Here is a 19,049-nt window from a genome sequence, read left to right as displayed (position 1 = left end):
GTGTTATGAATCATAACGTAAATTTCTGTGTTCTCCAGTGGTCTTTGGCAACCTCTATGAAAGGGTCATTCAAGCCCCAAGGAACCGCAACCCACTGGTTGAGAACAGCTGCTTTACACTAAGTGTCAGGAATACAAAGAGGGAAAGACATCCTAGTTTCTCTGTGCTCCCATTAGTTGGACCTGGCACATTGTCAGCAAGCTCTCATCTTCCCATTTATTTTGCCTGTGCATTCATGCGATCAATTCTTTAAGATATGGAGTTCTCCTACATGTTGGTGATATTCAGATGCCAATAATGAGTTTACAGAAGTGTTCATTAAAAATTTTACCTTCTTTTGTTTTCACAGTAGCTAAAAATGCAGACTATTGGATCAGACAATGTAGGTTTGAGTTCCTTTTTATATCTCTGTAACTCTGAATGATGAGAAAGGTGACCAGGCTTGCTTTCTCCCCAAATATTTCATGTGCTAGAAAATTTGTCCCCAGTTTAGCAGCCTTGGGATGGTATAAACATCAAGAGGTAGGACCTAGTCAGAGTAAGGGACTCTCCTCTCATGAATGAATTAATTGAAAACACTTACACCTCAGCTCTTCTGCACATGCCCCAACCCTTTCTGTTTCTCTGTAGTCAGAGGATCCTTTCCAGGATCCTGGGGTTATGCTGTTTCATCCTCTAGACAGCAGAATCATGAACCAAATGATGAAATAAAGTTAATAAATTAAAAAGTTAAGTAATAAGGCTCTTTTAATAAATTATACAACCATAGTCACATTGCTTTAGCATACAGACACTGGGTCAAGTTACTTAACTGTTAAAATATAGAAAATGATGAGGAACAAGAAGAATAAGAAGGAGAAGGAGGAGCGGGGCTGGTGAGATGGCTCAGTGGGTAAGAGCACCCGACTGCTCTTCCGAAGGTCCAGAGTTCAAATCCCAGCAACCACATGGTGGCTCACAACCATCCGTAATGAGATCTGACTCCCTCTTCTGGAGTGTCTGAAGACAGCTACAGTGTACTTACATATAATAAAGAAATAAATCTTAAAAAAAAAAAAAAAGAAGAAGGAGAAGGAGGAGGAGGAGGAAGAGGAGAAGAAGAAGAAGAAGAAGAGGAGGAGGAGGAGGAAGAAAAGGTATTTGGAGTATCCCTTCATTAGCTTTAACTGTCAACATAGCCCAGAACCACCTGAGGAGTGAGTCTTACCTGAAAGATTGCCCAGATCAGATTGATTTGTAGTCATGTCTGTGAGAGATTGTTTTATGAGCTGATATATGAGGACCTACCTTATTGTAGGCAGCAACATTCCCTGGTCTATGTGGTCCTGGACTGTATGAGAAAGCTAGCTGAGAGTGAGCCTAGAAGAAAGACAGCAAGCAGTATTCCTTCTTGATTTCTGCCTTCTCATTCCTGTTTTATGTCCTCTCTTGAGTTTCCTCAGTGATGGACTATGACACTGAAGTATAAGCTAAATAAATCCTTTCCTTCCCCAAGTTGCTTTTAGTCATAGTGCTTTATCAGAGCCACAGAGAGGAATTGGCAGAATTAGTATCAGATAAGTAGGTGTGGCTGTGATGTACCTAACCATGTGATTTTTATGCATTTGACTATTTTATTGAAAGGTTGTGAAAATCCTTACAAATCTGTTAGACAAAATGCTAAGTCTTCAGAATGTAGCAGGGCATTCTGGGGAAGAGAGCAGTGATGAGAGAAGAACAGACAATGGAGCCCTAGTTGGCAAATTTTCAAAAGAAGCAAGAAGCAAGAAGCAAGAAGATTTTCTAAAACTTTAGACTAAGAGTCTGTAAGTCCTGGTCAGATGGGCCTGAGGAACCAACTACAATTAACAAAAGACCAGCACCAGTGAATTGGAAATCTTTATGCTTCAGGTCTTGAAAAACCTGTCAAAGCCATCAACGTAGTATAGGTTTTTTTTTTCTCTTTAATTTATTTAATTTATTTTATTTGTTGTTGTTCATGTTTGTTTGCATCTTTTATAACTTTTTCAAATTTTTATTAGGTATTTTCTTCATTTACATTTCAAATGCTATACCGAAAGTTCCCTATATCCTCTCCCACCATGCTCCCCTACCCACACACTTCCACTTCTTGGCCTTGGTGTTCTCCTGTACTGGGGCATATAAAGTTGGCAAGAACAAGGGGCCTCTCTTCCCAATGATGGCCAACTAGGCCATCTTCTGCTACATATGCAGCTAGCGACACAAGCTCTGGGGGTACTGGTTAGTTCATATTGTTGTTCCACCTATAGGGTTGCAGACCCCTTCAGCTCCCTGGGTACTTTCTCTAGCTCCTCCATTGGGGGCACTGTGTTCCATCCAATAGCTGAATGTGAGCATCTACTTCTGTGTTAGCCAGGCACTGGCATAGCCTCATAGGAGACACCTATATCAGGGTCCTTTCAGCAAAATTTTGCTGGCATATGCATTAGTGTCTACATTTGGAGGCTGATTATGGGATGGATCCCCAGGTGGGGCAGTGTACTGGCTGGTTTTGTGTGTCAACTTGACACAGCTGGAGTTATCACACAGAAAGGAGCTTCAGTTGAAGATATGCCTCCATGAGATCCAACTGTAAGACATTTCTCAACTAGTGATCAAGGGGGAAAGGCCCCTTGTGGGTGGGACCATCTCTGGGCTGGTAGTCTTGGTTCTGTAAGAGAGTAGGCTGAGGAAGCCAGGGGAAGGAAGCCAGTAATGAACATCCCTCCATGGCCTCTGCATCAGCTCCTGCTTTCAGACCTGCTTGAGTTGCAGTCCTGACTTCCCTGGTGATGAACAGCTGTATGGAAATGTAATCCAAATAAACCCTTTCCTCCCCAACTTGCTTCTTGGTCATGATGTTTGTGCAGGAATAGAAAACCTGAGTAAGATAAATTGGTACTGGGAGTGGGGTATTCCTGTGACAACCTGACCATGTTTTGGGAAGGACTGTGGAAGGACTTTGGAACTTTGGACTAGAAGATCCATTCAGTGTTAAGACAGCTGTCAGATGTTGTATAGGAGCTTGGAAAATACTGTAGAGAACAGTGCAGAAGATTGAGGCCTGGCTTGTGAAATTTCAGAGGGAAAATTAAAGACTCTTTTCAGGGCCATTGCTATTTTGGAGTTTGATTATTCTGTGGTTATGGTTAGCTGGGGCTGAAGAATCAGCTGTGATTAACAAGATACCAGAACTACTAAAGCAAAACCTTTGCATTACTGGGACTATTGATGCTGGTTAGCTGGAGCTAAGAAATTAGCGGTGATTAAGAAGAGACCAGCATCATTGAGGTGACATCTTCTTGGAAGTGTTTTCTGAAAGCACAAAGAGGCTGTGTTCTAGAGATAGCCAAGGTTGTACTCCTGCTGCAGCAGAACTTGGTAATGTGTAAGGGTCACCCAGGTGGTACTGGTTTTGAAGGCATGAAGGGGTCATGCAGAGCAGCTGAGGCTCAGCACTGTGAGAGGCCATGGAAGGCCATTGGTGAAACTGCAGCCTCATTTGCAATTGATGGACCAGGACTGAAGGGGTCATGCAGAGTTTTGGAGATGCCAGTACCATGAGATGACCACCAAGAGCAGCAGCAGCAGTGGAGTACAGGTATCTGGAGCCTAGAGGATAGCGCATGTGCTACAAAGGGCATGGCTGGAGAAGTGATCCAAGCCCTTGGAGGAGCCCAGAAGATGTGAGTTAGATCCCAGATATTGGATGGTTGGAGATTGATTTTTGCTTTTGATTGTGACTGTGCCCTGATATTTTCCCTCTTGAAGGAAGAAACTATTTTAGTGGAGCCCACAGTTAGAGACTTTTAATTGTAAAAAGACTTTGGATTTTAAAAGAGATGGATATTTTAAAGAGATTGAAAATTTAAGAATATGTAAAGACTGTGGGGCATTTAAAGTTATTTAGACCTTGGGGATGAATAAGAATGTAAGGGTCAATGCTTAATACTGATGTGTTTGTGTGTCAAGTTTACAAGGGGTCAATTGTACTGCCTGGTTTTGTGTGTCAACTTGACACAGCTGGAGTTTTCACAGAGAAAGGAGCTTCAGTTGAAGATATGCCTCCATGAAATCCAACTGTAAGGCATTTTCTCAACTAGTGATCAAGGGGGAAAGGCCCCTTGTGGGTGGGACCATCTCTGGGCTGGTAGTCTTGGTTCTGTAAGAGAGCAGGCTGAGGAAGCCAGGGGAAGCAAGCCAGTAATGAACATCCCTCCATGGTCTCTGCATCAGATCCTGCTTTCAGACCTGTTTGAGTTGCAGTCCTGACTTCCTTGGTGATGAACAGCAGTATGGAAATGTAATCCAAATAAACCCTTTCCTCCCCAACTTGCTTCTTGGTCATGATGTTTGTGCAGGAATAGAAACTCTGACTAAGACAGGCAGTCACTGGATAGTCCATCCTTTCATCCTTTTCACTCCTTCCATGGGTATTTTGTTCCCAGTTCTAAGAAGTGGCAAAGTATCCACACTTTGGTCTTCCTTCTTCCTGAGTTTCATGTATTTTGCAAATTGTATCTTGAGTATTCTAAGTTTCTGGACTAATATCCACTTATCAGTTTGTGCATATCATATGAGTTATTTTGTGATTGGGTTACCTCACTCAGGATGATATCCTCCAGATCCATCCATTTGCCTAGGAATTTCATAAATTCATTCTTTTTAATAGCTGAGTAGTACTTCGTAGTGTAAATGTACCACATTTTCTGTATTCATTCTTCTGTTGAGGGACATCTGGGTTCTTTCCGGCTTCTGGCTATTATAAATAAGGCTGCTATGAACATAGTGGGCATGTTCTTATTACAGATGTTCTTGGAACATCTTCTGGACATATGCCCAGGAGGGGTATTGCTGGATGCTCATGTAGTACTATGTCCAATTTTCTGAGGAACCACCAGACTGATTTCCAGAGTGGTTGTACAAGGTTGTACAAGGTTGCAATCCCACCAACAATGGAGGAGTGTTCCTCTTTCTCCACATCCTCTCCAGCATCTGCTTTCATCTGAATTTTTGATCTTAGCCATTCAGGCTGGTGTGAGTTAGAATCTCAGGGTTGTTTTGATTTGCATTTCCCTGATTATTAAGGATGTTGAACATTTTTTCAGGTGCTTCTCAGCCATCCGATATTCCTCACTTGAGAATTCTTTGTTTAGCTCTGTGCTCCATTTTTTAATGAGGTTATTTGATTATCTGGAGTCCAGCTTCTTGACATCTTTATATATATTGGATATTAATCCACTATCTGATTTAGAATTGGTAAAGATCCTTTCCCAATCTGTTGGTGGCCTTTTTGTCTTATTGACAGTGTCTCTTGCCTTACAGAAACTTTGCAATTTTATGAGGTCCCATTTGTCAATTCTCAATCTTACAGCGCAAACGATTGCTGTTCTATTCAGGAACTTTTTTTCCCTATGCCTCTAACTTTGAGGCTTTTCTCCACTTTCTCCTATATACTTTTCAAAGTGTCTGGTTTTATGTGGAGTTCCTTGATCCAATTAGACTTGACCTAAGTACAAGGAGATAAGAATGTTATCAATTCGAACTCTTTTACACAGTTGTGCCAGCACCATTTTTTGAAAATGCTGTCTTTTTTCCACTGAATGGTTTTAGCCCCCTTGTCAAAGATTAAGTGACCATAGGTATGTGGGTTCATTTCTGGGTTTTCTATTCGATTCCATTGGTCTACCTGTCTGTCACTGTACCAGTACCATGCATGTTTTTATCACAATTGCTCTGTAGTACAGCTTGAGGTCAGGCATGGTGATTCCACTAGAGGTTCATTTATCATTGAGAAGAGTTTTTGCTCTCCTAAATTTTTTGTTATTCCAGATGAATTTGCAAAAAGCCCTTTCTAACTCTGTGAAGAATTGAGTTGGAATTTTGATGGGGATTGCATCAAATCTGTGGATTGCTTTTGGTAGGATAGCCATTTTTTACTTTATTGATCCTGCCAATCCATGAGCATGGGAGATCTTTCCATCTCCTGAGATCATCTTCAATTTCTTTCTTCAGAGACTTGAAGTTCTTGTCATACAGATCTTTCACTTCCTTAGTTAGAGTCACACCAAGGTATTTAATATTATTTGTGACTATTGTCAAGGGTGTTGTTTCCATAATTTCTTTCTCAGCCTGTTCATCCTTTGTGTAGAGGAAGGCCACTGATTTGTTTGAGTTAATTATATATCCAGCTACTGTGCTGAAGCTGTTTATCAGGTTTAGGAGTTCTCTGGTGGAATTTTTAGGGTTACTTATATATACTATCATATCACTAAGGCCTGCCTAGACCTGTGTTGGATGTACTAGGTTCTGATGATGCCCAGTGTTCTAGGTTTCTGTTAGTATGATTCTTACATTTGCCTTTTGCCATCTGGAAATCTCTGGTGTTAATGTTCAAGCTGTCTCTGGTTGGAGCTTGATCCTCCTGTGATTCTTTTAGCCTCTGTCAGCACTCCTGGGAGTCCAACTCTCTCTTGAGTTCCAGTGGTCAGAGCAATCTCTTCAGGCAAGCTCTTCTCTTTCAGGGTAGGTGTCCAGCAGTCTGGAGCTCTGTTCTACCTCCTGAGTACTGGGGTCAGAACTTTTCCTGTAGGCCGACTCTCCTCTGGCAAGGAATGTGCCTAGGGGTCTGGGTCTCAGCTCTGCATCCTGGTTGAGGATGAAGGCCTGATGGGACCCTGACCAAGAAGCTCTGTTGCTTCTATCGCCCACATGCTCTCAGGTGATCAGGAGGTCCTGGGTGTGCTAGGGGTCCTGCGGCATGTAGAGTCCTCTGGTGTCCTAGATGCCCTCAGCCAGGTTTATGCAGAAAATGGCAAGGCTGGCTCCGACCTGAATGGATTCCAGCCTCTGGTCAGGCGCGGTTCCTTTGTCCCTTCCTGCTGGCACAAGACCCTCCACAATTCTTTGGAGCTGATGTTACATTCCACTCACCCATGATCCTGAGGTGATTCTGAGGTCCTGCGGCATGGAGAGCACTCTGGAGCCCTTAGTGGCCTTCGATGGGCTCAGAGGGAAGATGGGGGGGGGGGGTTCTAGGGTTTTTTCCTTTCGAAATAAAGTTTGAAAGTGGTTTTAATTATATAAGAACCTATAGTTCTTTGCATTTTAAAAGAGACCTTGAACTTTTAAAGCACCGGAAGTTCCTAAAAGACTGTGAGACTTTTAAAGTTGTATTGTGTTTTATTTTATAAAATCAACATGAGATCTTGGGGACAAAGAACTAAAATTTTATGGTTTACCTTGATATGTTTTTTGTGTCAAGGTGTCAAGCAAGTGGAGTGTAATAGTTAACTTTAGTTATTTGCCCCCATTTGACACAACTAGAGTCCACTTTGAAGGAAATCTTAATTGAAGGACTGTCCATATCAAATTGGTCTCTGGCCATGTCTATAGGGAGAGTGTCTTGATTGTTAATTGAAATAGGAGGCCTCAGATCATTACTAGTAGCACCTTATCCTGGGCAGGTAGTTCTGGGCTGTATGAAGTCACATACACATGACTGTAAGCAACCCAGCAAGCAGTATTCCTCCTTGGTTTCTGCTTTCAAGTTTCTGAACTGACTCCCCTCAGTGATGGCCCTTGATCTCTGAAATATGCCTTCCTCCACTAAGTTGCTTTTGTGTTGGGTGTTTTATTACAACACAAAGGGAGCTAGAACAGAGTTTAAGCAGTATTGTACTTGGTGGAGTCCAAAGCTGCTATGCTTTTGTTGTAGTTTTCTGTGGTTTGAATCAATACCTTGATATGTAGTTTCGGCTAGCTTTGAATTCAGTCCTTCTATTTCAGATTCCAAAGTGCTGGAATTAGTGATGTGTGATATCACACCCTGATGCTGGTTGTTTTGAGGATGTGGTATATAATTCCAGAGTGACAAGGAAAATACTCCTTTCTCCTTTAGTTCCATTCTCCCTTCCCCCTCTCTCACACACAATTTACTATTCTCTCTCTCTCTCTCTCTCTCTCTCTCAAGGCAAATATTAATAAAAAGTTATAGTTCAGTGGAAGAGCACTGAGCAAGAACGCTCTGTAAATTAAAGCCAGTAATCTTATGCCCAGGGCAGATCTCACCTTGTTCCTAATCTCATGCCCAGGGCAGATCTCACCCTGTTCCTTGTTTGTATAATTTTGTACTCACTCAGACCTTCTCCCAGCACAAATCCACTATATGTAAGGACAAAATACAGTGGGCAGAAAACATTGCAGAAATGTGGCTTTCCAGGTTCTCACTGATTCTGTGTCAGGTTTGCTATGCATCTCCTCTAGGAAGAAAGGGATGTAAAAGCTTTAAGTGTTTCCCAGCTTCTGTGATATAAATATTCCCACCATGGTTGTTTGAGCTTCCAGTTTATTACTATAGTGAGAATTGGGAGAGCTACATCCAACTGTTACACAGAGCTGGAGGGCTAGTGACGTGGTTCAGTGCAGTAAGGTGCTTGATGGCAAGCCAGAGGACCTAGGCTTGGTTTCCTGGACATACACAGTAGAAGGCAAGAACCGGCTCTTATTTTCATGGGCCACCCCCCATACATAAAACTTAGTAAGACTTTTGAAGAGCCCTGTGCACCAGCTCTCACACTGTTGTTCTGACTAATGCCCCCACTCCCACAGAATTGGCCTCTATTTTCTACTGTTCATCACCCAGAGAGTTGATCCTGGCACCCAGCATCACCATCCCAGACTCTGTCCCTCTACTTTTAGTCCATTCATCATCTGTCAAAGTGATTGGTTGAACCTAAATCATCTCTTACTGTACAGACCTCTTCTTTGTCATGTCCAGGCTTTCCAACTCTTCCCTCATCCTTCTGTGAAGCTGCTTCAAAGACTTCAACTGTAACAGTAATGCAGCTGTTGCATCTCCATGTCTTTACACTGTCTAACCTGATGTCTTAAATATTTTCTCCATACAGTTTCACCTGGCCCCATATCTGCCTGTTGATCACACTTATCTCTAATTCCTGATGTCTATGTTCTGTCCCAGAAACCTTGCTCACACTCTATACTTTTGATGGCATCTGTACTCCCTGGATACTTGTTTTTTATTTTCTGAGTGAGATTATTGGTTATTTTGGAATCCCTGAATGTAAAATTTTGAATTATTATTCACAATTATTGTCTATCACTCATTCATTGGTTCATTCATTCATACATACATACATACATGTATTCCACAACTATTTATGAAGTACAAATCATATGCTAATCATGTTGAACAAAACTGGGAGTAGAGTGCAAAGAAAGGCCTTTTTTTGATGGAGATCAAAGTATATTGAAGAATATGGACAATGAACATGTCATAACAATAAAAGTATAATTGCAGACAAATTCTATGAAGTAGTAAATAGAATGATGTGTAAGAAATTCCCACTAGTGAGAAGTTTTTAAGTTTTATGGAATCTGGAGTATAACATATTAAATTGTTCCTTTTTGTGGTCATAGGGGTGGTGCTGGTGGTGGAGGTGGTTGTGGCAAATGCATATTTATGTTCATGTATGTAAGTGCATGCCTTTGTTCATGTAGACTTGCTGGACAGAGGTCACCATTTGTGTGTCTTCCTGAACTGTTGTTTAGCCCATTTTGTTTTAAGGCAGAGTCTTTCACTGAACCTAGGGCTTGCTGAGTGGGCTAAACTGGCTTGCTAGGGAAGTCTCTGGGAACCTCCTATCATTGCTTCCTGTGAGAGGCTGCAAACAAGGAATAAGTCAGCACTCTGGTGATTTCCTGTAAACCTTACCACCTTAATTTATAAATAAAGGCTAGAGCTGGTGGGTGATTGGGCAGAGAAAGCAGGGAAGGTGGAGCCGAAAGTTTTGGGAGAGAGAGAGAGAGAGAGAGAGAGAGAGAGAGAGAGAGAGAGAGAGAGAGAGAGAGAGAGAGAAAGGACAACTAAGGAAAGTGAAGCAGAAGCACCTGGGCTGGAGAAACTTTAAGTTCTAAAGGGTCTCTTATATGGGGAAGATGGTAGTGTAGTGGTAGATCTGCCCAATCTAGTAGGCACACAGCATGTATTCATATTAACTGAGTTGTGTTTTCATTGCCCGGACTTATTTGGATTGGAGATTTATCACAACAATTCCTAGCATTGAGATTATAGTCACCATTCCTAGAATTTTACCTGGATGCCCAATAAGCACTGATGCTCCTGAGCAACCTCCCCATCTCCTGGAAGATGACCTTTTAGGAGGTGGAGTCACCATCGAGTACTAAACATCAAGGTGCTGATTGCAATATGTTGCAGGAACCCTGCTTTGCTTGCTTGCAAATTAGGGCAGAAGCATATGATGTCTGCTTTTGTATCACACTAGCTGAGATTTCCAAGCCAGCTCTGATTGAGGGGCTTAGGCTGAAACAGACAGAGAGGGAAAGGAAAAGCCTAGAGATTGCCGAATTATGAGATAGAGGATTGTTTGAGAAGCAGAGAGAATTGAGCAAGAGAGTAGAACAAGTCAGGGACTAAACTTAATGCCTGAGTGGTGTCCTGGCTCTGCAGAGGAGGATCTAGATGGAGTTATTATTTATTGAAATTGGGAAGATGGGAAGATGGCTGAGCTGTTTTATATCTTTGTAGCTCTATTAATTACATTTTGGCCTCAAGTGAAAACAAATTCAAATAAAATAGACTTAAGAGGGGAGAGGTAGATGAATAGGCTCACATAATTAGAAAATCCATAGATACACTCAGTGCCCAAATCTTGGTCTTTAATACTATTTTCTATTGAAGGAAATGAGAATGCCTTGAAGAAAGTCCTCATTCTAAAACACACAGACAGAATATACAATAATCTTACAGCTTCTAATAACACCAGAAAGTAAAAAAAATAATAATTCAAAACAAAACTCATATATACATGCACAGACACACACACACACACGAGCATGCACCTATGCATGCATGAAATTGCACACATGGATGCATACACATGAATGACCACACTTGCATGCAAACACTTGGACACACATACTTGCACACACTTGCATGCAAACACATTCACACAAGTCTAGGATATGTCAAAAAGACCACAGGAAGCAATCAGAAGATTTCATATTGACAAATGCTGGAACAATGTAAACAATAAAATATAATATCGAATCTATAGACTCATAAAAACATATAAATTGACTAATTTTGGCATAAAAATTATATAAGTAAAGAAACAAAGGTTAATAGACAAATCTCTCATTGTGAAGAATTTCAGATACTTTATATAGTCTGCTCTTGAGGACATGAAACAAGAATTCTCTCTTCCTTATTTGTGGGTTGCATGAATTCTCTAGAAGGGGCTGGGAAAGAAATGTCACTTGGTTATGGAGAATCCTACACTTCTTTCTCCGTCAGGGAAGCAAGCTTCCCACCCACAGTTTTTAGTGGGAGCTTGCAATAATCTAAAAATCATGGTCTTTTCCATGTGGAACTCCTTTCCAAATCCATATTTCTATCTAATCATCAAAAAAGCACTAGAAACTCCAGTTGAGGAACATTCTATAGGCCAGTACAATGTCATCAAAAGCACACAAACTAAGAATATGAGGACTCCATGGATATGCTTATTAATTTCAGTAAAATGTAAACAATAAGCTTTAGGGAGATCAGAATTCAACAAAAGTATACCTAGTATCTATTCAAAACCAGAGAAAACCTGGGGAACTGGAAAGTGAAGATTTTTCTTTAGATATTTTCTTTATTTGCATTTCAAATGTTATCCCCTTTCCTAGTTTCCTCCAGAAAAATCTCCTATCCCCTCCCCACTTCCCGTGCTCCCCAACCACCCACTCCCACTTCCTGGCCCTGGCAGTCCCCTATACTGGAGCATAGAACCTTTGGAGGACCAAGGGCCTCTCCTCCCATTGATGACCGACTAGGCCTTCCTCTGCTACATATGCAGCTAGAACAATGAGTCCCACCATGTGTTTTCTTTGATTGATGATTTAGTCCCAGGGAGCTCTGGGGGTACTGGTTAGTTCATATTGTTGTTCCTCCTGTAGGGCAGCAAACCCCTTAAGCTACTTCAGTACTTTCTCTAGCTCCTTCATTGGAGACCCTGTGCTCCATCCAATGGATGACTGTGAGCATCCACTTCTGTATTTGCCAGGCACTGGCAGAGCCTCTCAGGAGACAGCTATATCAGGCTTCTGTCAGCAAACTCTTGTTGGCAACCTCAATAGTGTCTGGGTTTGGTGGTTGTTTATGGGATGGATCCCCAGGTGGGGCAGTCTCTGGATAGTCATTCCTTCAGTCTCTGCTCCAAACTTTGCCTCTGTAATTCCTTCCATGGGTATTTTGTTTCCCCTTCTAAGAAGGATCAAACTATCCATACTTTGGTCTTCCTTCTTCCTGAGTTTCATGTGTTTTGCAAATTGTATATTAGGTATTCTGAGCTTCTGGGCTAATATCCACTTATCAGTGGTGTGCATAGCATGTGTGTCCTTTTGTGATTGGGTTACCTCACTTAGGATGATATCCTCCAGACCCATCCATTTGTCTAGGAATTTCATAAATTCATTGCTTTTAATAGCTGCATAGTACTCCATTGTGTAAATGTACCACATTTTCTGTATCCATTCCTCTGTTGAGGGACATCTGGGTTCTTTCCAGCTACTGGCTATTATAAATAAGGCTGCTATGAGCATAGTGGAGCATGTGTCCTTATTACAAGTTGGATCATCTTTTGAGTATATACCTAGGACTGGTATTGCCTGACTTTCTGGTAGTACTATGTCCAATTTTCTGAGGAACCACCAAACTGAATTCCAGATTGGTTGTACCAGCTTGCAATCCCACCACCAGTGGTCCTCTTTCTACATATCCTTGCCACCATCTGCTGTCACCTGAGTTTTTGATCTTAGCCATTCTGACTGGTGTGAGGTGGAATTTGATTGATTTTCATTTCCCTGATGATTAAGGATGTTGAACATTTTTTCAGGTGCTTCTCAGCCATTCGATATTCCCCAGTTGAGAATTTTTTGCTTAGCTCTTATACTCATATTGTAATAGGGTTATTTGGTTTGCTGGAGTCCAACTTCTTGAGTTCTTTATATATATTGGATATTAGCCCCCTATTATTTAGGATTGGTAAAGAACTTTTCCAACCTGTTGGTTGCCTTTTTGTCTTATTGACAGTGTTCTTTGCCTTTCAGAAGCTTTGCAATTTTATGAGGTCCCATTTGTTGATTCTTGATCTTACGACACAAGCCATTGCTGTTCTTTTCAGGAATTTTTCCCCTGTGCCCATATCTTTGAGGCTCTTCCCCATTTTCTCCTCTATATGTTTCAGAGTCTCTGGTTTTACGTGGAGTTCCTTGAGTCATTTAGGTTTGAGCTTTGCACAAGAAGATAGTAATGGTTCGATTTGCATTCTTCTACAAGATAACCACCAGTTAAGCTAGTAACATTTGTTGAAAATGCTGTCTTTTTACCACTGAATGGTTTTAGTTCCTTTGTCAACAATCAAGTAACCATAGGTGTGTGGGTTCATTTCTGGGTCTTCAATTCTATTCATTGATCTACCTATCTGTCACTGTACCAGTACCATGCATTTTTTATCACAATTACTGTGTAGTACAGCTTGAGGTCAGGGATGGTGATTCCACTACAGGTTCTTTTATTGCTGAGAATAGTTTTTGCTATTCTAGGTTTTTTTGTTATTTCAGATGAATTTGCAAATTGCCCTTTCTAACTCTGTGAAGAATTGTTAAAATTTTGATGGGGATTGCATTGAATCTGTATATTGCTTTCGGCAATCTATATTTACTATATTAATCCTGCCAATCCATGAGCATGGGAGATCTTTCCATCTTCTGAGATCTTCAGTTTCTTTCTTCAGAGACTTAAAGTTCTTATCATGAAGATCTTCCACTTGCTTAGTTAGAGTCACACCAAGGAGTTTTAGTGTGATAATCTGCTGCTTTGTCGTCTCAGATGTTCTCTCATGTCTACCACCATTCTCAGAGCTCTACAAACTTTCTAGTTCCTATCCAGAAGGGAGATTTGTTTTAGATAGTGGACAGAACTTTTATACTTGGTCTCTATTGTGGTCTCTGAGCAGTTTGGAATTTGGGCCTTCTCAGGTAAATTAGTCACTTCTCCTCCAAGCAGTCACCCACAGCACTAAGTGCTGTTTATGGAGATGAGTCCATGGCCAAGGTAGTTTCAGATCAAGGGAAAGGATGAGGCAGGACACCCACATGTCTGAAATATTGAGATCATTTGTTGTTAGACTCACAGATCCTATATACACTAGTTTTCATAAATGGGATCAGTTCAGCTAATCATTTCATTCTATAGATTTAGCAGCTCTCAAGGTGTGAGTTGCAATCTTTTGGGTTCTAAAAACTTTCACAGGGTCACCTAAGACCATAATAAACCACAAATATTTACATTACAATTTTTAACAGTGACAAAATTATAGTAAGTGAAGTATTAATGAAGATAATTTTATTGTTGGGGTCACCTCAACATGAGGATCTTTATTAAAGGGCCACAGCATTAGGAAGGTTAAGAACCATTGCTGTAGATAATACCATTCAGGGCTCATTCTTTCCCTTCACCATCTTGATGGGAAACGTACTTCCTTTATGTTATGGTTGGTTTGGGGTGGGTGGGGCTTCTCTCAGTTCTGGACTCCATATGTTACATAGAGCATGGGTATAGAAGGACACACTAAAAACTGGTTCCAGCCACAAAGACAGGAGTTAAATCATTCTATCAATGTACTCCAGGAGGTCACTTTCCAGATTAGTCTCTGTGAAATAGTTCTTCATGAATTTGTGCATGGTGAAATCCATTATAATATCTATATGACACGATTCAGGGATTGCTTTAAGCAAAAACTTGCTGTGATCTCCATAATGAAGACTGCAATAAAAATACATATTCATTTTCAGATCACAAATCATAGTAACTTAAGCCATCTTCTCCCTGGTTCTAATATTTCAAGGGAAAGTATGTATGGTTCCCCTCCCCCTTACCTGGTGCTCTTTTCTCTCTGGGTGCAAGCTTCCCAGCATGTGCATACACAGAGCTCACTCATTTCCAGGACTTTCCCATCAGAGCTCTGGGGGTGGTGGTGAGAGGACATTATTTGGAACACCAGGGAGGAAGCACTGCTATGCTCACTACACAGTAGGAAATTAGTCTCTCTTGTCTACTTCTAAGACCCATGTTTGCTCAAGTTATATCTTAACATGCAATGTTGAATCTGTCTATGTGAATTACTTTCATAAACACTGACAGAAACAAGTTAGTGGCAGGGATAATTCATTTGACTCATGGTTTCAGGCGTTCCATCCACAGTTCCTTGGTTCCATGTGTCTGGGCCAGCTGTTAGGAAGACATTCTTGTTATTGGCAGCAGGAGGCAGAACCTGCTCACTACAGGTGCAACGGGAGGGAGGAAGAAAGGTAGTGATGGAGATGGAGAATACAGATTCTGAGCTGGTTTTCTTCATCCTTTATTTTTCCCTGAGCCTTCCTTCAGATCATGAAATAGTTCTTCCCTGATTTAGAAAAGGCCTTCCTCCCTCTATTCTGTGAATGCCTTCCCAGACAGACCCACCCCTAAGTACAAAACAGCTGTCTCCTAGATGATTCTAAACGCAAGTTAACAATGAAGACTAATAGCCTTGATAGCATTGCAACTATCAGCTGAAAAGACAGGACAAGGGAAGTCCAAAATTTGTTTATGTTCTTTGTTGAAAAAGTATTTTAGTGACATGCTGGTATGTGTTTAATAGGGGGACTGCGTGGGTCCCTCCAGGATTTGGGAGAAGTGAGCAGACCTGCACTTACTAGAGAATAGTTGAAGTGCCAGTGGCCTATATCTGTGACCACTGTTGACCTTATGGCCAGGACCCCAGAGCACTCAAACATCCCTTGAATCTTCACTGGCATTCCTGTGAAACCTGATCTAAGACTGTTTTTCCAGACACTCAGTATATCTTGAGCCTTTTGTTTCTTTCTCGGGTGTAAGAGAACTCTGCTGGGCTATGCTAACTTTTACTCAGCTGTCTTTCCTCTAGGATCTATTGCCTATAGTAGGTTTTCAGTAAAGGTTTGTTTCCTGGGTAATCCAGGGACTCTTTGTGGTAGTGTTGACAATGTTGCTTTACAGAAAATCAAACTTCCTCATCCCTCCCTCTAGAATTCAGGTCCTGTTTTATTGTGTTAAGTCTCCTTAAATTGATATTAATGCCTAAACTAATTTGGGATTAAAAGAGAATAGAGCCAAATCACACCCAGAATGTTCTGGCTTATTTATAACTACTTAGACATTAGGATTTGAAAGGGGAAGTGTGGGGGAGTGTTGAATACAAAACTTCAAAAGAACATTTGAAAATGAGAAATAGAACCACACATCATCCCAGTGAGTCAGCAGTGTACCCTTGTCATGTGGCTACCATGTAAGAGAAAGCTGTGACGTTAGCTTAACTACACAGACTTAGGAGACAAAAGGAACAACTTTAACATCCTTCAGACACTATTCCATCTTTATTTATTCTGTATTGGAGTGTTATTAGTGGTTTTGGAAGAAATCTGAAACCTACTTACATTTTAATTACTTAGGGGGACACTTTAGTGTATTTATGTGCATATGTGTGTGTGGGGGGGGGTTGGCACATAAATATGCATATACACATGTATATACATACAGGGATCAGAGATCAACATCAGATGTTTTCATCAATTGCTCTCCAGGTTATGTTCTGAAGGGCCTCTCAGTGAACCACTGATTCAGCTACACTGGCTGCCTAGCAAGACACAGGCTCCCAGTCTTGGGACTGTGTCTGCTGGCGGTTGGGATTACAGGTGCAGGCCTTTTTAACCCAGTTCTGCAGGATTGAACTCAGGTCCCCAAGGCTTGCACAGCAGACACCTTTCCCACCGAGCCATCTCCCCAGCCAGTCGTGAGTGGGCACTTTTGGTTTGTTTACCTGAGTGTCTTCCTCAAAGGCACTATTACCGAAGCCCAGCAATCCCATGTTATTAAACACTGCTCTATACGATCCCTAACACACTTAGCACTGTGAGAGAAGAGAGTTGAGAAAAGTCCTATACAAGTGATTCTTGGGGGCTCAGTGTGCATTGTGATCAGCCATGATGCCCCACTGACAGCACTGTTATTGCCATCATCTTCATTTTCATCTACAATCAGCACCTCACCAACTCACTGGCTACCTAGTTCTTCACTGAGTTTACTAAGTAGTTTCTATCAAAGACTTCTAAGATTCCTCAGAGAATCACAGAACCTCCTTGGCTCACACTTTGCTGTATAACTGTCTCTTTCATGTTCATAACACAGGGAGCTTTGTAATATCATCTTGTGGACCTAATGCTACATACATCATGCGTGTGCACAAACTCTCTCTCTCTCTCTCTCTCTCTCTCTCTCTCTCTCTCTCTCTCTCTCTCTCTTTCTTTCTCTCTCTCCCATACACACACACACACACACACACACACACGCCTAAATGCACTCACACAAACCGCACCTCTGCCATGATGTATAAAACAGGGCTTCTAGAGAACCTGAATTAAAGACAGCTAACCCACAGATTAGGCAGAGCCAGGAATTTATGCAGTCTAATTAAAAATATTAGCTTGACCAAGAGCATTCACTTGGGAATTTATTCTACCCACAGAGAAAGACTCTGCTAATTTTCAGTGGCAACTGAAGCAGAAAGAATAGAATATTTAGCCAATATCCTTGGCCCGGGGTCTTTGAGCCCATTTAAATGATATGCCGAGTTTTGAGTTTCTCTGTACTAATACTAGGAAGTGCATCACAAACTTTAATTGCAAGCAAGATGGTGTTCCTCCTTCATCCACTGAATTCCTGTTCTTTAGAGTTTCGCTGTTGCTACATCAGGCCTTCTCACCCACCAAGTGATCCAAGACTCCAGGAGCTGTATAGTCCTTTCAGGCTCTGTACAGTTCCTAGATGCAAGCCATTCATTTAAATTCATTTAACCAGCATCTGTTCATGCTCTGCACAATGTCTTTGGTTAGACCTTGTTGAAGTATTAGAGTTTTCCAAACCTACCCATATTTTTACATGTGAAAGGCACTTTGAATTCTCCTCTTCTGAATTCTTTAAAGGGCTTTCATCTCATCGTCAAACCCCCTTGTCCTATAAGTGCACCTGGAAACCTGGAAACAGAGCTCTTGGGCTGCCTAAGCTTCATTGTTAGTAGGTCTTGGTCGAAGCCTGGTCTCTGCAGTAAGCAACAGGTGTCATGGTTCCTCTGATGTTATGCACCCCATTGCTGGAGAGATCCCAGAGCAGTGAGTTGTCAAAGCCAGGGCCAAGGTCTCAGCATTCTTCAAACATCAGAGGCCCAGAGCAGTGAATTCCCAGCGGGTTCTGCTGTCAACCAGACTCAGATTCCTCTTGCCTTAACTTCCATAACTTGTGGCCCAATAGCAGAGCCTAGCAACACTAAGTTGTCTGTCTATATTCTGTCCCAATCACCTAAACAGTTTATACCCTTTTTGTAAAGCACAAAGTGGTAACATGGTCTTCTAACTTTGCCCCTTCCTTTTACTAAGAGAGAGAAACTGTCTTGAGTACAAGGTAGATTTTGCTCTTTGCAAATAAGACACAATGAAAAACCAATAGCAACCAGTACTGTTTAACTAAGCATTTCAGTAACTGCTTCCATCTGTGAAAGAGCCTCTAGCCCTGATTGGATTGGCCAGACATTCATACTTCACGAGGAGATCACACACACACACACACACACACACACACACACACACACACACACACACACACACAGAGAGAGAGAGAGAGAGAGAGAGAGAGAGACAGAGACAGAGACAGAGACAGAGAGAGACAGAGACAGAGACAGAGACAGAGAGAGACAGACAGAGACAGAGGCAGACAGAGGGAGAATGATTATTTTAAGTCAGACCCTGGGATCATATTCATTTGGGTATTCAGAGCCACCAAACATTGAATTTTGGGAAATGTAGTATTGGAACAGAGAAAGAAGGCCTGGAGTATAACTGAATCATAAGGTACTCTCACAGATGTTAAGCTGGATTCAAAATGAACAAAA

This window comes from Mus caroli, unplaced genomic scaffold (assembly GCF_978045245.1).
Source record: "Mus caroli unplaced genomic scaffold, Mus_caroli_1 scaffold_12, whole genome shotgun sequence".
In the NCBI taxonomy this organism is placed as follows: domain Eukaryota; kingdom Metazoa; phylum Chordata; class Mammalia; order Rodentia; family Muridae; genus Mus; species Mus caroli.
This window is presented reverse-complemented; position numbering follows the sequence as displayed.